General features: G+C 42.3%; 1 protein-coding gene and 1 non-coding gene across 2 annotated transcripts in view; one reads left to right on the top strand and one right to left on the bottom strand.

Moving 5' to 3' along the window:
• The window catches only part of Synpr (synaptoporin), a 319,444-nt gene that overhangs the window by 201,156 nt on the left and 95,018 nt on the right, over positions 1-23,270 (top strand). The gene's annotated exons all lie outside the window — the stretch shown is intronic.
• On the bottom strand, positions 1,582-1,654 carry Trnak-cuu. The gene has a single exon. It is a non-coding gene; the product is annotated as a tRNA-Lys (tRNA).

Raw genomic sequence — 23,270 nt, 5'->3', positions numbered from 1 at the left:
CGGTGCTGGGCCTTCGTCTCCCATGTGAAAATGAAGTCGTAGTATCCTCTTCACAGTCTGCCAGTGACCATCACCTAGGTAATAACATCAACCATGTGGACTAGCGTATCACAAAGCACGCTGTTGGTGTTGGTGTTGTTACCAGTGAAGTCTTGTGCGAGAACTGGGCGGTAAGGTTCACTTAGACAGCAGAAACAAGGCAGAGAGCACTGTTTCACAGTGAACTGTAGAGAATATTGTAGAGATCTCAGAAAATGATACAGACATTCACGCTGGCCGACAGCATGGGAGGGGTCAGATGGGAAGAAGCTGAGTGAACGGCAGAGTAAGCTACATTAGTTAATCAATACCAGGGCTCTCCTGCCAGCCTATAAAGCTTCCATGGTGGACCTGCGCAGCTTCCCTCGAAGGAGAGCGGTGGCAAGAAATCGGGTGTCCGTCTTGCTTTGGATTTCTGCCAACACGCAGTGAGACAAATATCTGAGTGCAAGTTGTTTTCTTGGCAGAGGTTCATGAGAAGTTCCTAAGAGGGAAAGAACATGAGACTGGGGACAGAAAGGTGGCCACCATGGGCAGCTCGGGGACCTGAGATTCCATAAAACAGTGAACAAGACATCTCAACAGGGCTTGAATCATACCGGTGATAGAGTCTCAGTGACAGTCTAACCACTTCTGTTAGTTACTGGTCAAAAGCCAGGCCTGCAGGTCCTTGTTCCATCTGCTGTTCAGGGAAGCCACCTGTCAGAGACTGAGTACATCGAAAAGGTATCACATTGTAGTAGGAAGCTGCTTGTTCCTTCCCAGCTGCCCAGACTCGAATTAACCACATAGAAGCTGTATTAGTTAATCACTGCTTGGCCAATCACTTATGTGTGTTGCTAAGTAGCTCTTACATCTAGAATTCACCCATTTTCATTATTTTATATTTTACCATGAGGCTCATAGCCTACTGGCAAGGTTCTAACTGGCAGCTAGCATTTACCCAATGTGTGGATATAATTATACATGAGCGCAGACCTGAAAGATACGAGGAAGGCTCTTTGAAGACAGCTGAGCCACATAGTGCAGGGGACGTGATGCAGGGGAGTAGATGGGCCTGGTGTCTGATGTGGACGAGAGCTGGGAACAAGCAGAGAAATGTGTGCTTGCTTGATTGGGAGGCAAACAGCAAGAGATGAGGCAGAAGCAAAGGCTGGCTTGAAAGGTTCAGAGTTTATGCTGATTGAAATGGGGTCAAGGGTGGGAGGGGTGAGTGGATCTGGCTGTGCAATCAGATGGTGAACTGATCCACTCCTTAGTTTTCCACCACCTAGAGTCAGGGACAGTGAGGAAGACTGTTGCAGGAGCTTCTTCCGCTCCTTCAGCCAATAGCTGCTGAGATACCAGCCCACTGAGGCGTGGTCTCTCCTTCTTTAAAAAAGCAGGGCTCTGCTTCTGGAACTAGGCTCCCTTCCTGATTTCACAGAGGGCTGTTGGCTGGGATGGTGATCTGTAAGTTTTTCCCCTTTAAATAAATAACCATTCTATTCATCATAATTCCAAACTGGTGTGGGATTGTTTGTGATTTACGCCTTCATCTGGAGCCCAACGTGGGGCTCAAACCCACGACCCTGGGATTAAGAGTCCCATGCTCTACCGACTGAGCTAGCCAGGCAGACTGTGTGGACCCCACCCGTTTACCTCTTAACGGTTTCACGCCCTCTTGAAGTCACTCTTCAAAGTTCTTTTCAACTTTCCCTCACTATACTTGTTGACTATCGGTCTCCTGACAGTATTTAGACTTAGATGGAGTTTACCAACCACTTTGGGCTGCATTCCCAAGCAACCTGACTCCGGGAAGACCCCGGCACCACTACCTCTTTTTCCTCTGCCTCTTTTTCCTCTACCTCCTTTTCCTCTGCCTCCTTTTCCTCTACCTACACGTTACCTATCACAGTTCATTCTGGAAAAGAGAACTCACTTCAGGTAGCTTGGTTTTGAAAAGATCAATATAGGAAGTAACTTGCAATAATTATTTGATCAGTGAGCTCTACAGATGTGATGGATTAAACCACGTGAGGGGACAACCTACAAAGGAGGTATCATTTATTTTGGTTTATAGTTTCAGTCTTTGGTTGGCTGGCCCCTCCCTTTGGGCCTGAGTGGATGCTGTCTAGCAGAATCTGTGGGCTATGAAGCTCCTCACGTTATGGTAGCTGGGAAGCAGAGCCCCAGTGACACACCGCCCCCAGCTAGGGTCTGCTCCTTAGTTTCCACCACCTCTTTAAGTACTGTCACCTGGTGGGCAGCAAACTTTAAGCACATGAACCTGTAGGGAACACGGCATATTCAAACAATAGCAATCAGAATCGGGTTCTTCAAGCATCTAGAAACCAGCAGCTAGAGAGAGGAGTCACAGCCACCCCTAGAGTAGGGCTTGACAAATCAAAGCCTAAGAGCAAAATCCCTCTGGTCCCCACTTCTTTTAACTTGACACACTCTGAGAATGGTTTGTATTTTCAATTGATTATTTTTTAAATGTTGCTTCAGTATCAATTTAACAGACACTACAGTCACCTAGGAGACAAATCTCCGGGCACGTCTGCGAGGGACTGGACAGACTAAAGTGAGCCTCTGGGAATGACTGACAGAGACGATCTTGATTAAGCTAATTGAGGACACTGTGGGTGGCACCATCCCCTAGCCGGGTATCCTGGACTATGTAAATGAAGAATTTATCACTCGCTGGTCCTTGATTGTAGAAGCAATGTGACCAGATGCTTTAAGTTCCTGGAGCTTTGACTTCCACGACAAGATGGACTGTAGCCTTGTGACCCCAAACAACGTTTCTCCTAGCTTGCTTCTCTCAGGTGTTTTAATACCACATGAGAAAAAGACACACAGACAACCCTAAATACCCATCAGTCAGTCTCAGTTTTGCCATTCAGACTATAAAGCCTAGACCATGTAATATCTGACCTTTATTAGTGGTCTCTGGGCAAGGCTCATATAAATAGGCCCTAGTAGTCTCCATTTGCACGCAGGATGAGGCCTGTCTGGTTGAATTTGCGTCTATAGCAATAAGAAACTCCAAGAAGGGAGAGATACAGGTGGAAGTGAAGGCATTTTCAGCGATGCTCCTAGGTTAATGAGAGATGGGGAAACTCCTGGCCTTGTCTTGCTCCTGACCTCCAGGTTGCCAGGCTGCCACCAGAGCTTTCTCTGGTTGACATCATTGGAAGCCAGTTAGGTGGGAACACACTCTGAGATGCCCATACATGATACAAACAGGTGTCGACAGGCAGATTCTCTGTCTAAACCTCCACTTCCTTTTCTAGAGGATAAGAATTTGATTGAGGATTTTTTTTTCCTATAAGATGAATTAGTTCTCTAATTGAAGAGACAAAACTCTGGTAGTCACCAGCGACCATCAGAAGGAGCAGAAGGCAATGTATTCATGGAGTGAGACAACTCGTAAGCATCTCCCTCTCTACCGTGGAGAACTGACTCTGGTACCTGCCTCATTGGGGTAAAGTCTGAACAGGCTTCTAGAGATCAGTATCAAAGCATGTTCTGGCAATGAATATAGGCTATGTGATCAAGGCAGATGTTTCTGTTGATTGTAGGAGCCAGCCATGATAAGCTAAATATGAATAGATTGCCCAAAGGAAGTTCTTTACTTCCAACCATTATCACCTGCCAGAGTAGAACTCAATCATTGGTAAGTTTAATAGAGGCCGGAGTCTTAGTAGATTACCCTGAAGTAATATCTGGTTGCAGGAAGGACCATAAACTAAGATTACCTAACACCACCCAAGAACAGACCATCCAAAGGAAATGCCTAACATTCCAACCACTGTAGATAGGATCACCTGCCAGCACACTCACCAGGACACCCTTAGACAAATGTTAGCCAATTAGGGGTTCTGAACCTCAGAAACCCCTCACCCCCACCTTTACTACTATAAAAACCCAACTCTAACTAAGCTTGGGGCTCTCTGTTTATTCCAATACATTGAACATGAGGAGAGACCAAGTTTGCAAACTTATATAAAATAAAGGCTCTTTGTTTTACGTATGGGACTCAGACTCCTAGTTGACTTTTGGGAGACTTCGCTGGTTTGGGCATAACAAGTCTCCCATGGGGATGTGATGAGAAGCAGAGATTACATCAGTGTGTGGTGAGCGTGTCCTTCATAGGGTTCTCTGCCTTGCTGAGTGGGGTTTAGCACGGGAGGAGATGCGGTGGCAAGAACCTTGTGACCTGGCTGAAACTCCATGGCCTGGAAGAAGACAAGCACAGCTTTTTTCTTAGTGCTTCTGCTGTGATAAACACCGTGACCGAAAGCAACATGGGAAGGACAGGGCTCGTTTCAACCTACACCTCCCAGGCCACACCCTGTCACTGAGGGAAGTCATGGCAGGAGCTCAAAGCGGGAACCTGGAGGCAGAAACTGAAGCAGAGGCTATGGACTGCTGCTTACTGGCTTGCTTCTGGCTTGTTCACTTAGCTTGCTTTCTTATAGCACCCAGGACTTCCAAGCCCAGCGGTAGCACCACCCAGGGTGTTCTGGTCCCTCCCACACCAACCACCAATCACAAAATGAACCATGGGCTTGTCCACTGGTCAGTCTGGTGGGCGAGCATTTTCTCAGTTGGGGCTCCCCCTTCTTTAATAATTCTGGTTTGTGTCTAGTGGTCATCAAACTAGTCAGAACACCTTTGTTGAAATTTGTAAAAAATAAGGTCTAGTTTTCCCCTACAATTTTGTTCTTTCCAGAATAGAAAAGAGCATGGGACTTTGAGATCATCACAAAATGGTGAAGGAAGTTAACCACAGCAAGGTTCAATAAGTATCAGAGAAAGGGGCCATCACATGCATACCTGTGTAATGTATCATATCTCCTGAGAATGTAAGTGCCCACTCCAAGGTCTCATGAATCTGAGTCTCTACTTCCTTATCATCTGGAGAGAAAGAAAGAAAGATGTCCAAGCTTTCTTTCTGTCCCTTCCAAAGGAGGACTACACGTCACACAGTGTACCTTATGAAGTAAAGCCAATGCCGACTGAGTGTAGGGACCCATGTTCCCTTCGTCCCTGAACCCAATCCATCTTTGACAGAATGAGTTGCATAATTATTGGCAATTAAGTCTGGTTGGTCATTGCTCCTTAGTGTCCCAGGAACACTGTAACAGTCTGAGCATTTATTTTGACTTTGTTTCCATGGATTAACATGCAGAGACAAACTGTATTTGAAGCCACACAACCAACAAATGCTTTCCACTGGCGTCACAGCCAAGTTGTTTACCATAACATCGGATTCTTGTCTGAGATCATGGGATAATCGTGAATCATCTTCATCACCATTATGATCAAAGAAAAGCTATACTATTCATTTTAGTGCATGCCATGCCATGAACTGTGCAAGGAGATTACATGCATCACCGCCTTTTGTGCCAGTGGTACCACGATGGGCTAGCTGTTCTGAACTGTTCATTGGGTATGGAGCTGATGCTCGTGGAGGGTGAACATCTTGCCCAAACTCGTGTAGTTAATAAGCACGGAAGCAAGTTTTGAGCAGATGTGCTTAGCTCACCCAAAGCATCCAGAGACCGCATTACTGGTCACTAGTGTGTTATAAAGAGATGCCGTCAGCTGGCAGAGCCTCCTGAACCTTGCTTCCAAGTTTGCAGCCTGCTGTCCTCAACAGATAGGTGACACATGCCAGAAGGCCTGGGGAATGGCTCAGAGCCACTGTGTTCCTTGGGACTAAGAATTACAGGTGTTTGTTTTCTAATTGATTTCCTGAGCCAAGCAAGAAACCCTGAAGGAAAAACAGCTCCTGTCTGGAGGGGAAATGATTACTCTTTTCCCTTTTGCAGCTGGCTGGCAATGATTGAGCTGTTGTTGATGTAGCTTCATTTAGAGGATTCTGCACTGCTTTGGTGCACGTCAGTTAGACTGGGTCTGGAGGAATTCCACAGATGAAGGGTTTCTAAACGCAAGGGCTTTGCAAGGGTTTAGGGCTGTTGCATATCATCTTTCCTCGGCAAGGGCATGGCTGGTAGAGGGAGGCAGGGGTGAGGTGAGAGTTTCCCTAGCTAATCAGGGAGCATGCGCACCTTTGAGAGCAAAGAGCCCTTAGCTGTAAAGTCCCTGAAGCTGAGCGCTGAAACACAAGAGCCGCGTTTCCACATCCAGAGCTGAGGCCACGTCCATGCCATGTTTGGTTAGTTTTTGATCTTTAAAGCTGAGCTCTGAATGATGTCCCAGAGTCTCTCCATATGTGTTTTATTTTAGTGGACATGGAGGGGATTTCATTTTCTACTGTGTCTCTACCACCTTCCATTTCATCCTCCAAACTTCTACATCCTTTTTACTGGAAAAAATAGCATTTGTTTCTGCACAAAAATTTCTATTGCAAAGCAATAGGAGACGGTATAATAGTCAGTGGCTGCCAGGAATGGGGAGTGGGCGGGACAAGTGAGCCAGCAGAACACAAGGGAGTGTGTGTGCATGTATGTGCATGTATGTGTGTGCATGTGTATATGTGTGTATATGTGCGCATGTGTGTATATGCATGTGTGTATGTGTGTGCATGTATGGAAGTCAGAGGACAGCCTCAGATGTCCTCGGGTGCCACCCACATAATTTTGAGTCATGGTCTTTGCCCTGGAGCTGATGAGGCTAGGCTGACTGGGCAGTAGATTCCAGGGTGCCTGTCTCTGCCTCCCCAATGCTGAGATTATAAAAACACATCACACCGGGCGGTGGTGGCGCACGCCTTTAATCCCAGCACTCGGGAGGCAGAGGCAGGTGGATCTCTGTGAGTTCGAGGCCAGCCTGGTCTACAAGAGCTAGTTCCAGGACAGGCTCCAAAGCCACAGAGAAACTCTGTCTCGAAAAACCAAATAAATAAATAAATAAATAAATAAATAAATAAATAAATAAAACACATCACAATGCCCAGTATTTTTAATGTGGGTTCCTCATGCTTGTGATTATCTGTCCTTTACCAACTGAGCCATCTTCTCAGCCCCACAAAGGATTTTTAAGACAGTTGAAAATATGTTGTTTCATGCCATAAGGGTGTACATATGTCATAATGTGTATTTCTCCAAGTTGACCAATTTCTAAAGCTAGGAGTAAGTCTTAGTTTATAGGCTATGGACTGCAGGTGACAATGACATCAGTTGCATCAGATATACCACTTTAGTAGAGGATGCTGACAATGGAAGGGGCTTTGCCCATGTGAGGGAGAAATGAGACATCTTTGTACACATCTCTCAACCGTGAACCTAACACTACCCAAAAATACATAAAGACTCAGGATGAGTGAAGGAGAACATTGGAGCCCTTCTGAACACTTTACAGAAGCAATCACCTTGGTAGTTTCACACTGCCTTTTTATACCCTCAATTTATGTAGAACGGTTTTGTTATAGTTATGATATTGCAAATTAATATTTGCTTATTTACAGGTTACAATTGTTCTTTAAATCCACAGCTACCATTTTTATTGGCTCATAACTAGGCCTCCATTTTCTGCATAGCTAGACCATAATTGATAGGGCCAGTTGTCTACCAATGCACATATTGGTTGTTTTAGCTTTTCACTATTACAAATAGGGCTACCACCAAGACTGTTTTGTAATTTCACTTTTCAGATGAAATTACTATGAAAAATGCATAGCTTACATTTTTATATTTTTTTCTAAATTCTTCTTTGAATCATAATATTTGTATTCCTAACAAAAAGATATGAAAGCACCTGTTCCCTTATATTGTTCTTGATCGAAAACCCCGTAAGTACATTTAATTATTAGCACGAATGACCACAGCCTTCTATTTATTAGACATTTGTATTCCTTGCAAAAAATCTTCTTGAAAACCAGAGTTATCAGGTTTCTTTTAAAACATGTTGTGCATGTGTGTATGATATGTGTATAGGTGCAGGATTGCATGTGTGCACACAGGTGTGTGTGCGCAACAGTGGAGGTCAGAGGACAACCTTGGGCATCATTTCTGGCCTTTTACCTTGCTTGAGACGGGGCCTTTGGTTCACTGCTGTGTTCATCATATAACTGGCCCTTGAGCTTCTGGGAATTTACATCTTGCTGCAAAAGTGCACGGATTACAGACATGACTAACTTCATCTGGCTTTATGTGGGTTCTTGGGATGTGAATTCAGGTATTCATGCTTCCACGGCAAGTATTTTCCCCAGTGAGCTATCTCCTAACCCCAATGGCAATGTGATTTTTTGATAACCAGATCTCCCTTCTCCCTTCTTCTCCCAGCCCAGTTGTTTTTATTAAGTCTGGATGTTCCAATGTACACCTGTGAGATTTGCTAATTAAGATAGCATTTCAATATGGTGCCGGCACTGCCCTTGGCCATGCAGGCCTTGAAGATGAATGGGAATGGGCTCTCTTTGCATGGCTGTCATTATTTTAAAGAACAAATTGACATTCATGAAATTAAAACTTAGAGAAGTCACATTGCCCATCTAGGACTCACAGGGAGACTACCTTTAAGCAAGAATTTGAATTGATGCCTCTGCAATCATTACCCAATATGACAGAGAGCCACACTACAGATGATTATTAACCTGTTAATCATCAGTAATGGCGAGGAAGTCCATAACAAATTGCCCAAAGTAACAAATTATGTTTACACAGTGTAAGATAACATTTTGAGAATTCATAGATCAAATTAATTTACATCGTGGTGTTCATCATAACAACATTCTTTAAGTGTTGGCATCAAAAAGACTTTAGGGATGTGTGGGTCCCTGTTTCCTCACAGCTAAAAATGTGTTGTGGAATAATCTGTCTTGACGGTACATTTCAAGAATTTATTCTTATTTATATCTAGATTTAGTTTATTGTTTGCCAGAATAAGAGGAGATTGGTTCTTTGATCTTTTTGCAAGTCGTTATAGCAATTGTCAAGAAAGAGTGAGCACCACAGATAAAATGCCATTAAATACGATTTTTTTTGTCAGTGTGAAATAGTCTTAGATCAAGATGAGCCTTACTTACTACTTCCAAATCTCGAATTATTGCTCTGCTCTTCGTGGTCTTTAGAAATAGAATTCAGACCCTCTATAGAGCGATTGTTCTGTAAAGAATGATAAAGTTTAATGTTTGCTTTATGCACATAAAAATGCAAAGCATCAATATTCTGCATTGGAACAAAGAGTGCCATAGAAGAAAATAAATGTAAATGTGTTACGTTGTGCAAGACGAAATGAGAATGCGGTGGGATGTCTTCTCAACTCAGATCATTTCTGGTGCCAGACGACGGTATCTCTGTAGTTTTAAAAATCACTTCAATTTCAACCAAATGCCTCTAGCCACATAAACAGTGTGTCTCTGCCACTTTCTATAATGCGTCAGTCTGGAAGCGAGATAAAATCAGTAGGGAAAATAGCAAACTCAGCTCTTTTCAGTCTCACTGTATGCCGGCAGGCATCACTGGAGGCACGGTGACCTGTGAGCCCACATTCATTCACTTACTTGGTCAGGAAACACTTGCTAAGTGTGCAATGGGAAGGGGAGAGGCTCGTCCTGTGCTGCAGATCCAGCTCATGCTCAGCCCCGCATTTGGGTCCCTCTTTCTAATTCAACGTGAGGCGAGGCATTAACCAGCCAATGGCTTATAAGTCACCTCTGTCACACAAGGAGACTCATCCATTCATTCAGCACGCGCTTCGAATGTCTTGGTGCTGGAGCTCCAGTGGTAAAAGGCACAGACTTGAAGCCTTAGTAGGTGTCTCACTGCAGTGAGGGGAGAGGAGGGACAATAAACAGACAAGCAAAGGACCAGGATGATGCCCCTTGCAGTAGATGCAATGACAAAAATTCCACAGCGATGTGATGGAGACCGACAGAGGAGGGAGACAAAGAAGCCTGTCGTGGCAAGGCACAGCGGACTTGAGAGCTGAATGACAGGAGGCATAAGGCGTGCGGATGCTGAGTTCATGGAGATGGAGCAGCAGGGCTAAGGGTGAGAAAGCAGGGAATGAAAAAGAAACTGAGAAGAAAACACAATTGCAGGAGGAGTGGAAAGGGCTGCATCGAGGCAGGCAGGGCCAAAAGCACAAGGCCTCGTGCACTCCGGAGATGCTCCAGTTTCACTCTAGATGAAACGAATATTATTGGCTTAAGGTAAGCGTGGGATGCGATCTGGTTTAAATACTTTGAGAATCATTTTAACTGTTATATGAAAATGTTTTTAATGCCATATGTGCATCAGCTAAATGGCTGTTGCAGTTTATTTCGTTAAGGGGTGGTAGCTTAATTCTGGTCTTAGGAGTTCAGAGGGGGTGGGATTAGAAAATTTTAGGATTTATTTAAAAGTATGATTCATAGAACAGTTTAGTAGAAAGAATGTATAGGTGACAAGTCAGAGAAGAAAGCTGGGGAGATAACGGTGTGGTGGATGCTGGTGGAGACGGACTGGCTTGTCTAAGGTTGACAGGCGGAATTGTGGGATTTGTCAGGTGAAGATGTTTGATTCCTTTGCTTGTTGTTTTTAATAATTAATGCCCTGTTGTAAAAAGATGTACATTTCAACCAGATTATGTCTTTGGGAAATTTGTGTGGGGAAAGCTAGAGAGCGAGAGGAATCAAGCAGAGCCGATGGTCGTTTCCTGAGTGGCTACAGTCAAGGCCAACAAGTCTGTGGGGGCCTCCACATGAGCAAAACCCAGGGAAGGGCAGAAAATCAGCATCAGAAAGGAAGCCAGTGGAGGAAGGAGGGCTGGGGCAGGAGCTGGTTCTTAGAGAGGTCTTCAGTCTTCGTTACTTTCCAGCTCTGGACGGGTATCTCTACACAAGTATGTTCTCTATCAATATCACTAAAAAGCTGCTCTCTACCAGACTAGGCTAATTACAGCATATAAGCAGGGAAACTGCGTGCACAAGTATATGTCAGAAAAAGTCACTGACTTCAAGCTCACAGTTTGGGGACAAGCAAAGATAATATACTAAGAATTGTGGAAATTCAAAAGGGTAAACTGAGGACACTAAAACTGTTTACTACTGGGATTAAATATAATTTGGTAGTCAAATAACGGATAAAACAAACAATTTGGCCATTGGAATTTATATTAAGAGAAAATACAAACAGCATTGGGTCTTGGTGTTTATCCCATCTTCATACCATTGGGACTCTCAGTTACTATTTTTATTTGGTTGATCTAACTTTTGTCATTTAAATACAGACTTTAGATCTGTCCACCATCTCACAATCCCTGAGACTCCTGTGTCAGGACCCGAAACACTAGCGTTACAGCACAGGGAGCCAGACTCCTTCAGATCTGTTTCCTTCATCCAACATTTGCAGGTTCTGCATGGGTTGCTGTAAGTGGAGACTGTACTTTGCTTCCCGTCTTTACAACACTGCTCGGCCAAAGGCTTGGGCATATTCCTACCTAGCTGTTAGATCTTAAATTAAACCATTTCTATTAATATGTCTATCGCCACAAGGCTGTGGCTTACTGGAAAGGTTCTGAGCATATTTCTCCTTTGGCAGCTACCTGGCATCTCCCTGACTCTGCCTACTCTCTCTGTATATATCTCTTCCAGCCTGTCTATACCCTGCCCTATCATAGGCCAAAGCAGCTTCTTTATTAACCAATGGTAATAAAACATATTCATTGCTTTTGCGGTGTTTCATACTATTTCTAACATGTAAGACTAGCATTTCTCAAGTGCTAGGTCACTAAAGATTAAGTTAACAAATCTGAATCAACCACACATTTTGGGCATGGCATGTAAGGAAGCATGATGACATGCTCCTTGATTGGTTAATCATGCCTGGCTCATAGAAAGCTCTTAGTAAAACTTAGCCACTGGTGTGGCAAGAGAGATAAGACTTAATCCTCACGCTGCATATCCATGCTAGTCGTCCAAGATTCTGACATCACTGTGCCCACTTTGAAAGGTTATTGTGGCAATTAAGCGAGTGGTTCTTTAAACAGAGTCTGGCACTTGGTAAGGCCTTAATACACATGAGCCTTCACCGTTATCTTCAGATTTTATTACCTGCTATGTTTTACTGTGGATGGTGTAAGATGTGACAGCTTGAAGAACACTTAGTTGTGGGAAAACCCATGTTTAATTGGATGTAGCTGATTTTTTATGTTGTTAACTATCATGCTCGTCAATTTGACACACCTGGGAAGACAGCCACAAATGAAGAGCTGCCTCCATCAGATTGGCCTCTTGGGGTATCTGGGCACTCTCTTGATTGGTAATTGATGTAGGAGGACCCAGTCCACTTTAGGCAGGGCTACCCCTAGGCCTGGGATATATAAAAAAAAAAAGGTAGCTGAGCGCAGGTCAAGGGTAGCAAGCCAGTAAACAATGTCCTTCGTTGTTTACCGCTTCAAGATCCTGCCTTGAGTTTCTGACTTGGTGTTTGTTGTTTGTTTGTTTGTTTGTTTTGGTCATAGTGTTTATTATAGCAACAGAAACCCAGTTAGGACATAATCTATTATTTGAAATTCCCTATGAATTGAGCACAGTGTTAGAAAGATTCTCGGTGGATGCTGTATGATGAATGGCAGCAATTAGCCTCTGGCTTGCTCTTAATAAATAGACGTCCTTATTAATAAAGACCTGTGCTGTTAAAACTAAATATGTGTGATGAGCGAGCACTTCAAGTGGACAGTCTGAACAGAGGCATACTATACAATAAACTAGCCATTATATTCCAAATATTTGTTGTGAAAAGTAATATAAAATCTTATTACTATGTAATAGATTATCAATAGATTGAAAGTATTGCTGTTTATTGCTTATTTATTGATATAATGGTGTTTTGACCTGTTGGTTTAAACAGATATGCTATTACAATTAATTATATGATTAATTGTAATCATATGTTTATAATTTCTAATGGCTATCAGAAGATTTAACTTGACAATGTGGTTTCCATCATAGCTTGCAAACTATCTGTATTGCACTCTGCTAGGTGAGGAATTTTTAAGGCCCTTCTGAGAGCGTTTGGAGAGTCACAACAAAATTGGGAGATATGTGCACAGATTTTCCATTTCTCCTTTACACATGCACAGTTGCTGCCATTGTCACCAGCCCCAGCATAGTAATACATCTGTCACATGGGTGGGCTTACCATTGACACACCAGTATCACCCACAGTGCATAGCTAACAGCAACGGCTCCCAGTCGTGTGTCGCAGGCTTTCTTTGGGGCTACCAACCAGCTTCTAAATCATGACGTGGAAACTTATTATTAGTTATGAGTGCTCAGCCTTATCTTCTGCCTGTCCCACTAGCTTTTATAACTTGTTTGAATCTGTTCCTCTTCATCTGTGCTTTGCCTTGGGGCTTTTTACCTTTCTTTCATTCTGTGCATCCTACTTTTCCTGCTTCTTCCATGTCTTGTCCCAGGAGTCTCCTCTCTTTCTCCCTTGTCCTCTCTCCATTCTCTCCTCCTGAGCCCATATTCCTCCTCCTATTTATTCTCTCTGCCCACCATCCCCACCTATTCATCTACTACCTACCTATTGGCCATTCAGCTTTTTATTAGACCAATCGGGTGCTTCAGACAAAGCAACACATCTTTATGACGGTAAGCAAATGCAGCATAAACAAATGCAATAACCTTTATAGAGTTAAAGCAATATTCTTCAACACAAACAAATGTAACACATCTTTGCCTAATTAAATATTCCACACAGTCTTGGTCATTTCACCCAGTGTATCATGACATTTATCTACTTGTGTATACCTCCACGGAATTATTTTCAATGCTCCCCACTCGCCCATTCTCCAGTCCCACATAAACATTATTATTTTTTAAAATTTACTCTGTCCTAACCAGTGAATTGTCTGGATATTTTGGCAGCTGTCAGTTAATAGTTAACAGCTCTGTTGTGTCTAAGTCTTGGGAACTACTAATGGCATTTTTATAAACATCATGTGCAGACTTTTATTGAACTATGTTTTCCGGTCATTTGGGCTGACACCAAGGATACATACAGTACCTGGGTCATGTAAGAATAGGCTTGTTTTCTGTCTTTGTAAGAAACCACAGAACTGTGTTCCAAGGGGGTAAACACATTTTTAAATTTCTTATACATAAAAAAGAGCAGCTGTTACCACACATCCTTACGAGTTGGTGCTGGCCAGTTTAATGAGTGCACAGCAATGAGGACTGTTGCTTCAGTTCACATTTCCTTGCTGTCACGTGGTGCCACGCATTTTTATTATGTGTGTTTGCCTTCTATGGATCACCTTTGGTGAGGTGTCTGTTAAGATCTCTGCTCACTTTTTATTAAGTTGTTTGTTCACTTCTCATTGGAGTGGAAGAGACTTTTAAATACATGGAACAGTTTTCTTCAAACACCGTTCCATATTGTTGACATGAGGACCAGCCTTCAGCAACTCAGGGATCGAGGGGGATCCACAGAGTCGGCAAAATAAGCACTCAACTTGACTTTTCTATCTGAGCAAGTAAACTCTGGAGGCTGGTAATTGGGGAAAAACTTAACTCTCTGGGGCCAGCAAAAATGGGAAACACACACACACACACACACACACACACCTCCAACCTGTCCAGATCTCACCTAGGTTACTAAAGAATGGCAAGTCTTCAGCAGGTCAGAGAAACTGAAGAGAAGATACAGAGCTGACAAACTACTGGCCAGACATACAGACACGAGGACAATTCTGAGAGCCAGTGCTTCTTTCTTCATTTTATTATTATTTCTATTGCTTGTTCTACTCTGTTCTTTTTCTTTCTCTTCTTTTACCCTGATGTTTTCCTTTTGCCTTGATGTCTTCCCTCTAGCTAACTTTTTATTTTTCCCTCACAGCTTAGATATAACAGCAAAATCTATAAAACAGTGTAAAGATCACAATGTGGTTACAATATGTTTTTTAAATGAATGATTAAAATGAATACAAGTAAACAGCAACATCTTTCCCATATCCCTTACATGATTAAATATTGTATGTATTACAGGTGAAAAACAAGTTGTCCCAAGAACCCACAGAGATGCATATCCAAGCAACTTTTTATAGATTAACAGAATGTAATCTGATAAGGCATTTTTCCTCAACTTTTGGTGAGAGGCTTCATCTTGTGGTTAAAAAGGAAGGATGAATCACTTTATTATTTATCTCAAAATGTAATCTTATAAGAAATCTTAAAAGAATCATGTCTATACCTTTATATAAGAAAAACAATCAATCAGCTCTACTTGAAATCCTCAGGGTGCATACCCACTCATCAACAGTTTTTTGAAATATATCAGGAAGATGAGGATGGAAATGGGTACAAAGAATTAACCATCACCCTTGATCATCAACCCATCCTAGCAAGAAAAGTATGTCAGCCAGCAGTAGCCAGGCTACCATTGTTTCTTGATCTCAACGAGGCCCTCACTGAACTCTGTGCCTTTCTAAACTTTAAATTGTTCCCCAAGATTTTCTACAGCAAAGCCGTTAACCAAAACACTTTAACGTAACCTTACTCACAATGCTTCAGTTCTACATGTTTAAATTCTTCCCAAGTGTAGTGGATGAATCACTAATCTGCAGCAATGTTTGGATAAATTGATCATTTTTAAGTACCAGTAACACTACCCAGTGAGGGGTTAGAAATCCCCTGAGAGTTTTGATACAACCCATAGGTTATGAGGGACGTGCTTAGCTTGAAGGCAACAATCAGAGCTATGCTTAATAACAGTGTGTATCCTCAGGATACACATAGTCCTCAGGGCTCACTCATGCATGGCTTTGCCAGCTGCTGTCCGTCGGGCCCTTCGCATGCCCCCCGACACTGGCAAACTTTTGCTCTAAGTCTGTGGCTTGTCCTGTTCTCTAACTCAAACGTTGTGGCCTTTCTCATATTGGAAGAATGTAAACTGGTTATTTTAAACTGAAAACAACAATAATGCTCTTTTGGGAATTTGAATCTCGGCACTGTTATAGGATGAGTTACTTCCTAGTTTATTGTTTTGTTGTAAGACACATTTTTAAAATGCTGGTGCTTGGCCATCTATTCTAGTTTTTTTTATTTGTTTGTTAGTACCTTCTGCTATAATATTTTATAGCATAAGGAATTTTAAACATTATTCCTAATGAACTAACAGGTGGTGAAGAGTGTAGCACCTGCCCAAACTACCAAAGTAGCAAACACACAAGCAGATGCCAAATTAATCTTGTTAATGATCTCATTCTGTGACCGTTAGGTGAAACGCCGGAAAATAATCATGAATTATTTGGGTATCAACAACATCTGATAAATTTTTTTTTTTTTGGTTTTTCGAGACAGGGTTTCTCTGTGGCTTTGGAGTCTGTCCTGGAACTAGCTCTTGTAGACCAGGCTGGTTAATAAATTTAGGTGAGCTTAGTGTTGCTTTTAATAATGTCATCATGCCTGACAATAATGTATACCATCGACAGCCTGCTTGCACAATAGTCCATGATAGTTATGAATCCAGTGGGTGTTTCTTGAATATAAGCTGATATAAATTTATATATTTCAATCTCTATCAGGCAGACAGTATATGGAATGGGATGAGTTTTGTTATTTTAACCTTCTGTGTGTGCATGTGGGCAAGAGCATTTCGTTATGTGGGTTTGTAGGTAATAGGGCAACCATTGGTATTGGTCCTTGCCTCCCACCTTGTTTGAGACAGTCTTGCTTATTGTTCTGCCAAAGTGCTCTGGACAACCTAGCCAGAAGCTTCAGGAGACTCTTCTCTTTCTGTCTCCTGTCTTGCCACAGCAGCACTGGAATTTCATAAGTACATTGCCGTGCCTGGCTATAGATAGATTCTGGGGATTTGAACTCAAGTCTTCAGGCTTACACACATGCTTCTCCCCCCACCCCCACCCCTAAAGGGATGATTTTTAAATTGCTGATTGTGTACTCACTATTGAAACAAAAACATTTTACAAATTAATGAATTGGTGATGCTTTAAATTCTCACTTCATGCATGTTCCCATATGTAGTAGGAGGGTCAGGCTTTAGGAAATATAAAATGAAAAGCCCTGGGCAGATAAGAATAAGTACTATCTATAGTAATACATGGGCCTTTCTATGTATGCTGTTCTGACTTTACTTGTAGCTTTTTACAATAAAGGCAGCTCAGAGATTGCTCTTGTACAATTTATTTCCACTTGTCCCTAGACCGAGTCTACTTGTCTCCCTCCCTTTCTTTCTTCCTAACCAAGCCTGGTAGGCAAAATCTGAAAGAGGAACTGTTAATTGACATAGCATGTAATGCCCTGAACGGGTCATGAGGAAGAGGGTGACTGGTGAAAGCATACAGGCCGTTTTCATGTGTGCCATTTCTGCTTCTCCTCGATGCACACTTACACATGGAAAACTCTGGTATCGATCAGTTACCTGCTATTAAAGTCCCTTGATATCCTTTCTTAAAGATTTAACGGCAAGTTCCATAGTCTCCACCTTTTTTGGACCAATGGTCCCAAAGCAACTTTTGGAGAAATATTAGTCCATTTACTGACATCTCTACCAGTGAAGACCCAGAGAATGCATGCGGTAGCGAGATCTGCTTATCTCTGTTGTCTTAATGTTTACTCTACTCATCCGGCCCTAAAACCAGTTCTTGAAATACAACACCTGGGCCAGCAAGATGACTCCATGGGTAGAGATGCCTTCCGCAGAGCTGGACAGCCTGAGTTCCACTCCTGGAACTCACGTAGTGGAAGGAAAGAACCAATTCCATAAATTCTCCTCTGACCTTCACACACATCCTGTGCCACAGCAGGTATTAATATCACATAATTAGAGTTCAGTGAAGGACACTTTAGATGAATCATCTAGACATTAGTAAATTTTCATTCCAACTGAAAAAAGCCACATAATTTTAAAACATGTTGTGTGCATGCATGCATGAGCATGTTCATGTAGCACCAACATGTGCACCACGGTGATCCCGTGGAGTTCAGACAGTCTGGGTTATTCATCATACCTTCCCACCTTGTCTTAGGACAGGGTGTCTTCTTCACCCCGTACGTACTCCAGGGAAGCTTGTCCATGGGCTCACGGGGGTTCTTCTGGCTCCATCTCACCACAGAAGCAAAGAGATTACAGAGGTCTACCCCCAGGTCCAGCTTCATGTGGGTTCAGGGGATCCGAACCGTTTCTTTTGCTTTCACAGTAAGCCCTTCATCTGTTGAGCCATCTTGACAGTCCCAAAACCATGCTGTGAGAAGATTAAGATAAGAAATACACTTCCTCCAACACAAAGGAGCAGCCCAAACAGTGTACTATGAGAAACAGAGCTCTCAGCATAAAACCATTTCCAAAGTGCTTGAGAACTGAGGCTACATAGCTATGCAGGTAACCTCAGTGATAGAGAAGACAGGCTATAAAATGCCCTTGTGAAAGATGAATGGATGGCAGAACCACCACTCGGCCCTCAGATAGCAAGGACTCTGACTGACCTGGATGATGTCATGTGGCTTACTTCTTCATGACTAATAGCCATGACCAGAGAATGTTTCTGAACCTTTACGGCCTTCTCCAACCTCTCTGTAATCTCTCTTTTCCATGAAATCATAAAGAGCACACCTGGACTTGGCGAGACTCTCTAAGGCCCTCTTCTTTGGAAGAGAGGATATGCTGTCACTTCTAATAATACCACTCTCTTTAGTGACAATTTTAAAGAAAAAATCTGTTTACTCAGATCATTAATAAAACTTAGCATTCATTTTTAAGCTCCTACTGAATGGAAATTCCCAAGCAAGATTGTTTTTGGAAGACAGGAAAAAGAGAATTACATTTTTAAAATTATAGGATTTAATGTCAAGTAAAAAATTCTTACCATAGTGTCTATGAAATTCACTTTTATTGAAAGGTCTCTATTGAAAATATTTTTAATTTTTTTTATTTTTGATATTTATTTTATTTTTTTAAAAAGAAAACAAACTATCTTTTTTCATTATATATACCAACTCCAGTTCCCACTCCCTCCCCTCTTCCCATTCCCCCGGCTTTTTCTCCTCCAACCCCAATCCACTCCTCAGAGAGGGTAAAGCACATTGCTTTAGGGAAGGTCCAAGGCCCTCCCTACTATATCTAGGCTGAGCAAGGTATCAACCCAAAGAAAATGAGTTCTAAAATGCTGCCAGTACATGCAGTAGGGATAAATCCTGGTGCCACTGCCAGTCACCCCACAGTCTGCCATACAACATACAACTGTCACCCACATTAAGAGGGTCTAGCTTGGTCCTATACTGGTTCCTTCCCTGTCCATCTGGAATTGGTGAGCTCCCATTAGCTCAGGTAAACTGTTTCAGTGGGTGTCCCCGTCATGGTCTTGACCTCTTTGCTCATATTCTCATTCCTCCCACTCTTCAACTGGACTTTGGGAACTCAGCCATGTGCTTCACTGTGGGTCTCGGCCTCTATTTCCATCAGTTGCTGGATGAAGGTTCTATGGTGACATTTTAGATAGTTATCAATCTGACTACTCGGCAAGGCCAGTTTGGACCCCTTCTCCACTATTGCTTAGGGTCTTACCTGGGGTGATCTTTCTGGATTCATGGGAATTTCTCTAATGCCAGGTTTCTTGCTAGCCCCATAATGGCTCCCTCAATCAAAATACCTCTTTCCTTGCTCTCTATCTCTGTCCTTCCTCAACTCAACTATCCCCCTACCTCAAGTTCTCCTTCCCCATCCTCTTCTCCTCTCCTCCTCCCCTTCTGCCTTCCCTTCTCCCCACCCCCATACCCATGCTCCCAATTTTGTCAAGAGATCTTGTCTATTTCTCCTTCCTATAGGGGATCTATATGTGTTTTTCTTAGGGTTCACCTTGCTACTTAGCTTCTCTAGGGTTGTCGACTATAGGCTTGTTATCCTTTACTGTTAGTATCCACTTAGGAGTGAGTACACACTGTGTTTGTCTTTCTGGGTCTGAATTATCTCACTCAGGATTTTTTTTTCTAGTTCCATCCATTTGCATGCAAATTTCAAGATATCATTGTTTGTTTGTTTTTTGTTTTTTGTTTGCTTTTTTAACCCCTGAGTACCACATATTTTTTAATCCATTCTTTAGTTGGGGGACATCTAGGTTGCTTCCAGGTTCTGGCTATTACAAATAATGCTGTTATAAACAGAGTTGAACAAATGTCCTTGTAGTAAGATTGAGCATCCTTTGGTTATTTGCCCAAGACTGATATTGCTGGGTCCTGGGGTAGGTTGATGCCCAATTTTCTGAAAAATCACCACACTGATGTCCATTGTTTTTGTACAAGTTTGCATTCCCACCAGCAATGGAAGAGTGTTCCCTTTACTCCACATTCTCTTCAGCATAAGCAATCATTGGTGGTTTTGATCTTAACCATTCTGACTGATGTAAGATTTTTTAAAAATGGCAACTACATTATAAATCAATTTTCACATGAACTATTTTATTTATTACTTATTCACATACTAGTATGTGAAGTGTGATGTTATTCCCTCCTTAGTTTCTTCTCTTAACAACCTCTCTCTCTCTCTCTCTCTCTCTCTCTGTCTATCTCCATACCTTTCTTCATTCTTTGCCTCCTTTTATCAGCTAACTCAAAAATATTGTCATATGTATGTACTATAAGCACAGCAATAAATAGAAACTGACTTATTTTGGCCAGATATCTAAGAATGAGATTGTAGTGATAAAAGAGGATGAACAAAAAAGAACTAAGGAGAACAAAAAAATTAAAGATATTTAAAAGGTAAATGTGGCAGAGAGCTAAACAAGAGGACCCTGACTGGTCCAGTCAATATTTCTCAAGGTCTGGTTGCTGAAAGAGGCAGGACCTCCATTCAAACACATGTCTCCTGTCACTGTGTGATGTTTCCACCCATTCCTTGGTTTTAACAGATACTTTTAATTGCAGAGAACAATGAAGAATTTAAAACCATGCTCTGCTTGTATTTATTTGGTATCTAATAGGCTCATGTCCAGCTCAGCTACAAACAAAAACACATGACTGAGATCCTCAAAGCCTGGTTCCAAGGAGGCAGCCCCCAGGCTCCCACCTAAGAAAATCATAAGTATGAATGAGTTGCTTCATGAGAGTAAGACTATCTCAGCAGGAACCAGCGGGGTTTAACATAGGCAGCCCAGGGCCATGCATTTGCACAAGTCTAGAAGATCAATACAGCTTGATTCTGTCTTTCCCTAAAACTTGAATAATTATCCACAGCTCAGTGAATTTAACATATTAGGGAAATTGATTATGTTTGTCTAGAGAGTGTAGATTCTGTTTATTCTTGTAACACAGTATGAGATTATTTGTGTTTTAACTTATCATCAATAATAGTCCCTCATTTATGTATGTACCCATAACAGTTCTTTATTCTCAAGACACCAGGAAAGAGTGGAAGATGGAAACATTAAGGAAGCCTGTGATTTTGCTTTTCAGGGTTCGAACAGAGATGTTCACTAAGTTAAAAGGTGATGATGGAGCAGGAGGTGGGGGCTGCCTCTCCTCTGAAAGTGTGAGCACCTGCGGCTGCTCAGATTTCTTGCTTGTTGAAATGTGGATTTTGGAGCTCAGCCCATGGTCTCTGGATCCTGGTCCTTTGGGGTCAAAGGGAGAGTCAAGATGACTGTGTAGATGTTGGACAATGATTTTCTTTTATGTCCTTTAGGCATTGAGAGTCATGGACTGCCTGTGGCAACTGACAGGCTTAAGGGTCACTTTTGAAGCCCCTCCTCATTTTCTGGGATGCTCAGAAGTCCTTTTCCAAGAAGGTAGCCTCAGCATGCCCCCTGCAAATTGATGAGATTCTTTGTACAAGGCCTTGTAAGACAGGGAGGAGGGGATTTAAATCAATATAGGGCAGCCCATTGTGCTGAGTCCGGCAGGAAGATTTTTTTAACATACTCTTACCTGTCCATTTCTTACCCGTCCATTTCTTACCCATTAGCATCTAGGCTCCTTTTATGTCTTTGTTTTGCTGGGGGAAAGGAGGGCACTTGTTTTTGCTTCTTTTCTTTCAAGTCACATCCCTATGATGTGAGGATTTATAGTCCCACAGCCACAAGAAAGATGAGTAAGAAAAACCCGTTTTCCACACTTCCTTGAGGACCTGGGCAGGGATGTCAGGTCAGAGGACAGAGATGAGCCCATCAGTCCTTTGTTTGTCTCTGAGGATGAGCCTTTCATCATCCATGGTGCCATCTAAATAGCTTTTCTTGAAGGATAAAGCATGTTATAAGGACCAAGAAGCAATTTCTAATTGTTGGCTCTTGAACAGACTCATGTGGTATTTAAAAGTATCAAATAAAATAGAAAATTTGGAGGTTTCCATTGCTTATGCTAGGCCTTGGAGTCCTGCAGGGACATACATTTTATGGTGCATCTTTAAAATGGTAGAAGTACAAGCTCATGGTGCAATATTCAAGCAATACAAATTTATCATATCAAAAATGGAAGCTACAGGCCGGGCGGTGGTGGCACACGCCTTTAATCCCAGCACTCGGGAGGCAGAGGCAGGCGGATCTCTGAGTTCGAGGCCAGCCTGGTCTACAAGAGCTAGCTCCAGGACAGGCTCTAGAAACTACAGGGAAACCCTGTCTCGAAAAACCAAAAAAAAAAAAAAAAAAAAAAAAAAGAAAAAAAAGAAAAAAAAGAAAAAAAATGGAAGCTACAGCCTCCAGCTGAATTCTATTCCTCCCAAATCATCATGCATATGTCTAATTTATGCCATTACATATATACATATCCACACGTTAGCAGGCTATATAAATGAGAGAATGAAAACAACAGTTTTTCTTTTTTTAAAAAAAAACTAGAAGTAATTTCTTAGCTTAGATAATCATCTTGGGTTGAGGTATGTTCCCTGTATAAATGGCAGGATCCAGGGACTTCTATGGGACAGCCTCTCTCTCCTTCATCTCTCTTTTTATTTTAGGCCATGCCTCCTCCTGTGCAGGTGCTTCAAGCTTCACACAGCCTGAAGATTTCTTAATGTCCTGGAAACTGCATATTTGTATTTATTCCAGATTGATAACAAATATCTCTACCACCCCAAGCAGGACAATGCAAAGTGAAGTCTAACTCTTAACCTTTGGAACTTATACGTAGTTGCTTGATGCAGGAGAGGAGAATTTAGGTTGCCGGTGGAATTAAAAGAAGGATAAAATGCATTGAGTGTGTAGGCCCAAAGCGATCACCGGACACCTTATAAGTCAAAGGGGTGGGGTGGAGAGCAAAGCAGGAGAAAACTTGACGCTGAAGGCGGGAACAGGAAACTCTGATGGGAGTGGAGCTCAGCCAGTGGCCGTTACCAAAC

This window comes from Arvicola amphibius, chromosome 12 (assembly GCF_903992535.2).
Source record: "Arvicola amphibius chromosome 12, mArvAmp1.2, whole genome shotgun sequence".
Taxonomy (NCBI): domain Eukaryota; kingdom Metazoa; phylum Chordata; class Mammalia; order Rodentia; family Cricetidae; genus Arvicola; species Arvicola amphibius.
The sequence above is the reverse complement of the archived record's forward strand: the minus strand, read 5'-3'. Positions and strand labels throughout refer to the sequence as shown.